Raw genomic sequence first — 7,484 nt, 5'->3', positions numbered from 1 at the left:
GAGTTTATGTTATTGTTAGATTTCTTCTTCAAGCATTCATTTACTCTTGTAGCTTTTAAGCACTATACTACAAAACATTACTCTTGAGTAAATAGCCGCCTCAAACTGAGTACACTCTTGAAATAAAAAGTCGTCCCTGGGTTGATAAATAATGTGAAGGTAATTAGGAGTTCAAAAGACACCTTTTTATCGCTCCACACCTCCTTCTCTCTATCTCCCCCCGTCACTCTCTCACTCTCTCTTTCTCTCTTTCTCTCTCTCTCCACCCTCCATCTTTTTCACTATCTGCCTCCCCCACTCTTCCCTTCTCTTTGCTTGCTATCATCACTTGGATCCTTAGTTAAGATAGATCTATGTTGGTTCTTACTAATATTTGTATTATATAAATTTGACATCTTTAAGTACAAAAGTATTCTCATTTTTAATTCTATTAAAACCTTAATTTAATTTATATGGGAATAATTTTAGTAGTTGTGAGGATAGAGGGTTTATATATATCTCAAAACTAATTACAACCCCTTTCCTATTAGCTTCAAATAAAAAATGTTATAAAATTAAATTAAATTGAAAAAAAAAATTATTGTGAAATAAGTTATGGTTTTTGGGTAAGTGGTATTGATAAGGCATGATATTGGCCCCTAGTATTGTAACAAAGCCTATTTACAAGTTAATAATATCCATGGTAATGTGGGGTTGAATATCGATGGTTAAGAATCTTGTCATATTGTTATAAAATATTTAGATTGTAAAATAAGATATGATTTTTTGGCATGTGGTATTGATAAGCTATGGTATTAGCCCATGCTATTGTAACAAAGCCTATTCACAAGTTCATAATATCAATGACAACGAAGGGGTGAATATCCATGATTAAGAATCCTATCATATTCTTATAAAATATTTTGATTTTGAAATTAGTTATGTTTTTTGGGCATGTGATATTGATAAGCCATGGTATTGTAGCAAAGTCTATTTCAAAGTTAATAATATCCATGGTAAAGCGAGAATGAATAGTTATAAAATATTTTGATTGTGAAATAAGTTATGTTTTTAGAGCATGTGGTATTGATAAACCATAGTATTGGCCCATGGTATTATAACAAAACAATTTTTTTACAAGTTAATAATATCCACTATAAAGTGGGGGTTGAATATCCATGGTTAAGAATCTTGTCATATTGTTATAAAATATTTTGGTTGTGAAATAAGTTATGGTTTTTGCGCTTGAGGTATTGATAATCAATGGTATTGGCTCATTGTATTGCAACAAAACCTATTCACAAGTTAATAAAAAAATCAAAATATAACAAATTGAATTTTATTATTTTTATTATTAATTGATCCAACATTTAGATTTTTGCAATCATCCCCATACTTTTGAATTTTATTATTTTTATTACTATTATTCTTTAACTAAGCTCATATTAAGAATTGTTTACATACTTACATTACACCTACACATTTACTCTATACTCTATAAATATTGTATTTATTGTTTTCTAGGGAGGGAAATTTTAACATTTTTGAAAAATATCAGCCTTAATTTTGATGTAACAAAGCCCTCCTAATTCCAAGCTTCATCTACTTTCTAAAACAGGTAGTATATTTTCACTTTTCATAGGGCAGACGGATAACTAGTAGATATTTTCACTTTTCAAAGGGCGGGAGGGAAAACGAGATTGAAGAGAGTTGTGAATTAAATTTTCACTTTTCATAAGCCGCGGGGAGGGAAATCTAGTAGCATATTTTAACTTTTCACAGGGCGGGAGGGAAAACGAGATTGAAGAGAGTTGTGAATTAAATTTTCAGTTTTCATAAACCGGAGCGAGGGAAAAGTAGTAGCATATTTTAAGTTTTCACAAGGCAGGAGCGAAAATGAGATTGAAGAGAGCTGTGAATTAAGGTTTTACTAGTAGAAGATTGATATTGAACCCCACCGTTAGACCTTCAATCCATTAATGTCTCCCACGTATGTTTCATTTCTAACCTTTCTGCATTTACACCCCACTTTTAGTATTCTTCCACACATGGAGGAGTACACACACCTCAGATCTCTGGTTCAAAATTCATTATTTTTTTCATCCTTTCTTTTAAGTTTATGAGTAGTATATTTTCACTTTTCACACGGCAGGGGGGAAAACGAGATTGAAGAGAGTTGTGAATTAAGGTTTTACCAGTAGCAGACGACTATTGAACCCCACTATTAGATATTCAATCCATTAATGGCGCCTAGGTATGTTTCATTTCTAACCTCACTGCATTTCCACCCCACTTTTAGTCTTCTTCCACACAAGGAGGAGTGGTTCAAATTTCACTATTTTTTTAATCCTTTCTTTTAAGTTTAAGAGTAGCATATTTTCACTTTTCACAGGGCGGGAGGGAAAATGAGATTGAAGAATTTTGTGAATTAAGGTTTTACCAGTAGCAGACTGATATCGAACCCCGATCTTCAATCAGTTAATGGTGCCTAGGTATGTTTGATTTCTAACCTCACTACATTTCCACCCCACGTTTAGTCTTCTTCCACACAGGGAGGAGTACCCACACCTCAGATCCCACACCATTGGATCTTCAATCCATTAATGGTGCCTAGGTATGTTTCTTTTCTAACCTCGATGCATTTAGACCCATTTTTAGTCTTCTTCCACACAGGGAGAAGTATACACACCTCAGATTTTGGTTCAAAATTCACTATTTTTTCATCCTTGCTTTTAAGTTTACGAGTAGCATATTTTCACTTTTAACAGGGCGGGAGGGAAAAGGAGATTGAAGAGAGTTGTGAGTTAAGGTTTTACCTCTTCAATCCATTAATGGTACCCAGCTATGTTTCATTTCTAACCTCACTGCATTTCCACCCCACTTTTAGTCTTCTTCCACACATGGAGGACTGGTTCAAAATTCACTATTTTTTTCATCCTTTCTTTTAAGTTTAAGAGTAGCATATTTTCACTTTTCACAGGGTAGGAGGGAGAATGAGGGAACATAGGTAAAAGCATATGTATTTGCCCTTCTTTTATCGTTTTTCTCTATAGAGTTGATTTTACTAGGTGTACACTTTATGCATCTAAAAATTTCCCTTTATGAAATCCTATTTTTATTCTTTCCAAGAAAAACTCTCTAGGGAATCCCAATGGATGTTTCCCCACATTCATGGATGGAATCCCTGGTAAACCCATTGGCATTGACTAGTGGACCTCACCCAAGGGATTTCAAATAGGGCACCTGCCAGTACAACTAGCCAAATACCCAGTAACATTAATGACATTCGGTTGGGCTAACCCCTTGGTCTCAATAAATCACAATCAACTACACTATTTTCCATATTAACATATTGATCCTATTTAACATTTTGTTAGAGTAACCATAACAATCCAAGCCTATTCCTATTTTTATTTTGGTTTTAAATTCCTTCTTTGGTGTGATGAAAACTTTATATGGATGTATAGATGTTTATTTTTGTCAAAGTATATGTTGAAAAGTAGATGCTCTCTTACATTCTACCTTGTCTGTTATGTATTGGTGGAGTTCAGTTTCATTAGTTGTGACCAAAGAACTGTGTCAGTAATTTATACAAGGATTCTTGTATCACTATTTATAAACTGAACATTGTCCTTAAATAAGCAAAGTAGATCCTTAATGCTACATGTTTGTATCTCAGGGAACTTCCAATCCTAATAAATGAGGTGAAATTTAAGTGTTTCCAAAATCCAAATCTCGAGTTTTGTGAATTCACTCATATATGGTCCTCGAAAAGTGAAGTGAAATTTAATTATTTCAAAATCTTAAGTTATGCGAATTCACTCATATTCGGTGCTAGAATCTTTTGAGAAAATGGGAAAAATTTCTTTTAGTTGCATTCAAATTTTCCAAAAATAATACTAAATTTCTACTTGACTAAAATTCTTCCTCAAATGGCTTTGGGATTGAAAATTTTGTAAATATTTTTAGGGAAACAACCCAAAATACTTTTTCCAGATTGGACTTTTATAACACTAGGTACTAAAACGGTCTTCTATTTTCTACTACAAATGTTTGATAGAGTCTTCCCAGAAACTGATCAAAAAATTAGGTAGATGCGCTAGACAAACTAAATAATTTTTAATGAATAATCACTTAACATAAACAATATATTAGGTTGCATAAATATATAACTTAGAAGCATGAAATGAAGAAGAAATCTAAATGAGATTGACATATTCTTAATTGAGTTGAATGAGGCCAGGAATAAATTTGACTAGAGGGTGTTGAAAATGGCATAATATTGTTCTAGTTGAATAGATTTAAAACTAAATTGCATAACTTGGGAATATTTTTGTATCTCAAGTCTCAATGTTATTGAATAGTATGATTTATGCCTTGCAATGTTGAGATATTTTGTGATACCACTTGCTAGTAACCTAAACACTTTGGATAAAAATTTAGTTGTGAATTTTACTTGCAAAAGATATAAGTGAAAATATAGATTAATTGTCCCTTGTGTAGAATTTCCTTGAAATTCTGCTACTGCTTGAATGAATAAATATGAAACTAATTGTTATATAAAGACAAAAAATATCTCTACCAATTTGTAGTGGAATAGAACAGAAATAAAACACAGCCACACTATAGCAAAAAAAACAAAATTTTTTAGGGAACCCAACTGGGAAAATTCTCTGCTAGCTGTAGAAATTTAAAATACTGTCCATATTAGACTTTGAGACACCTTCTTCAAGACCAGGTTCATTGATGCTTATTTCTTTCCATATTCATTTTCATAATCATTAGGGTTGTTGTCCATCAAATTAGAGTAGCTAGAAAGTGTCTCTTTGATTTCGGAAAGTAGATCAAGTTCAACTTCATCCAAGAATCCCTTAGAAGGTTCACCAATAGCAAGAAGAATGGTCTTCTTTTATTTTCTTTCATCACATGCATCCATCATAATCATTGATTTGTCTTCATTTCTTTCATAGTCATTTTCAATGTTAGATGCAAAAGGTAATTTAGTATGATATAATCCTTAGGTAACCAACCTCAGACATATTGTTGGTTAATTTATGTTGTTTGAAGTTTATTGAGTTTGAGTTTTATCATGAAAATACTAGAAGCGTACTAGAATGGGTGAGTTGATTATCTTGATAAAAATGTTATGGCTTGATCTCATCCTTCAAAGGAACTTATAGTTGATGGTCAAAATTTCACATTCCTTTCATTTTTTTATCTTCACATATAACAAATATATTTATTTTATAGGCTCTAGCTAGATATATACAGTAACTGCCACTCAGAAGTTGGATGCCATCATTTTGGAGCTTGAGCTTACTCAACTTACCTTTGTTTGAGTTGAAAATGTCATTAGATCTCATTATATCGTCTATTGTAGAGCATGAATCCAATTTACCTTTGTTTCAGTTAAAAATGTAATTAGATCTTTCTATATCATCTTTTGTAGAGAATGAATCCAATTTCTCATAGTCCATTTTCTTGAGGTATAGCAAAGCTACTTTAATTCATTAAGCTTACTTTTTATATTCTATTTGCTGATTGTGATTTTGCAGGCCACATCTGCATTGGAAATGGGGCATATTTAATGAAGTGTGGAAGGAGAGGGAAGCTTCAGTTATGTCCTTTCAAACTTTCTAAGGTATGTAACAAAATTTTAAAAAAATTCTCCATAGAATGTTGTTCTTTAACTTTTAGTTTTGATAATGGATTATTTATGTGATCTCCCCTTTCTTACACACAACCAGAGTCCAGACATATATAATTTTTTTGGATATGTGGACAATGGACAGATTTATGCTAACCATTTATCTATAAATTTACACTGTAGAAGATCAAGCATTTACAGTTGAATATTTCCTTGCCACTAAATTAGAGTTGAAGAGTCGGACTCCTATTTTTCAGGCATATACCTCACTTTTAAATCAATTTATTGTTGACTCTGTATAGACCTTCCATGGGAGGGCAAAGAGTGATCACTACCATTGCTTAATCTTTCTGTAGACCAAGTAAAGATTCCAAATGTGTATAAATTGGTGGCTCCTTGGAGAATCCCAAGTGTGGCGGTATTGTAGCAACAAGAAATTCGTTTATTTTGAGTTCTTCATTAGTGCATTGATAGGATATTGTTTATTCCATACAATACCTCAATATTGTATGATCAAATTACAGTTAAGTCTGTCATAATATTTTGACTTACCGTCTTTTAGAGGGAAACTAGAGTGTGTGTCAAGCTTGTACATCACAATTGTATCATGCAAAGTTTACCTAGGACAAGTTTTGTGGATCTAGGCAGCAAGATACCTGTTGGAATTCAAGAGGCAACAATACTACAATGTGGGAAAGAGGTTTCACAGTGATCCTAGATTTCACATTATGGTTGGAGTCAGTTTGTTGGCAAGATGTTGGATACCCCAACTTCATTTTTATGACTGAGTGCAAGATTGAATCCTTTGACATATTCCTCTCTCAATTTCATTAAGTGATGGGTTTTCTCACAAGTGCTGCACACCTATAAACTTTACTAGAGGTTTTCTTGAGTCTTCGGAGGTGGTTAGATTTTCAAAGCACACATGTACAAGAAGAGGAGAAATAATGTTCTCAGCTAATTTGAAGTTATCTACCTATGAATAGGGTGTTCCCATTCATAAACCTGACGACTCACTCTACTTCTTTCTAGTGAGCAACTTTGGGATTTGCCATGAATCGTGAGACAATTCCAACTCCATAACTATAAATTTTTTATTTAAATCTATAACAATAGATTAGAATCTGACAAGGAGAACTCCATTCTTGTTTTGAAAGAACCCGCAATCGACTTGTACCATGCTATTTAATCTTTTCTGTATTTATCCGCATCCTTAGTTTGTGACATAAAGATGCAATAGGCTACCTTGCATTTTCTATACTAACATTCCTAAAAAATAACAAAGTATGCCCAAATCTATCATTTCAAATGATCTATGTAGCTCACCTTTTGGTTCTTCACTTATCGAAGTTGTTACCTATATTGATGAGAACTTTTACAAATGATACCACATTGACAATATATGTTATAGTTTTATCCATGTTTCTCTGAAGGTGTTTCTCCTTTAGTAGAGTAGCAATAAACTGTAGTTTCCATTTAGGGGAGAAGTGTACCCAGCAGCAACCTTGGCCTGTGTGCACATTAGACTCTATCTATTGTTTTGAAGGTGTTTCTCCTTCAACAATACTTCATCTTAGTAGATACTTTCAGTCTGAACCTTTAGTAGATGCATGTAGCCTTGGGATACATGTTGTAGATTATAATTTTCCTATGAGGTTGTAACAGCGATGAAAGAAGTGCATCAATTTTAGGCATATTTAGTATGCTTTTATATTTTGAATTAGATGCTCACTTTTCTTAATTTAGGTGTTTCTGAGTTCTGTTTTATGCACCGAGTTATCTTTAAGAAAAGTGCACAGTAGAGAAGGGTTTTATATTTTGAGCAGGGAACACACTTCTAGGTAGGAGGTACTCTATT

The sequence above is a fragment of the Pinus tabuliformis genome, chromosome 7 (assembly GCF_031772625.1).
Source record: "Pinus tabuliformis cultivar Carrire ecotype Pingquan chromosome 7, CPIR1, whole genome shotgun sequence".
In the NCBI taxonomy this organism is placed as follows: domain Eukaryota; kingdom Viridiplantae; phylum Streptophyta; class Pinopsida; order Pinales; family Pinaceae; genus Pinus; species Pinus tabuliformis.
The sequence above is the reverse complement of the archived record's forward strand: the minus strand, read 5'-3'. Positions refer to the sequence as shown.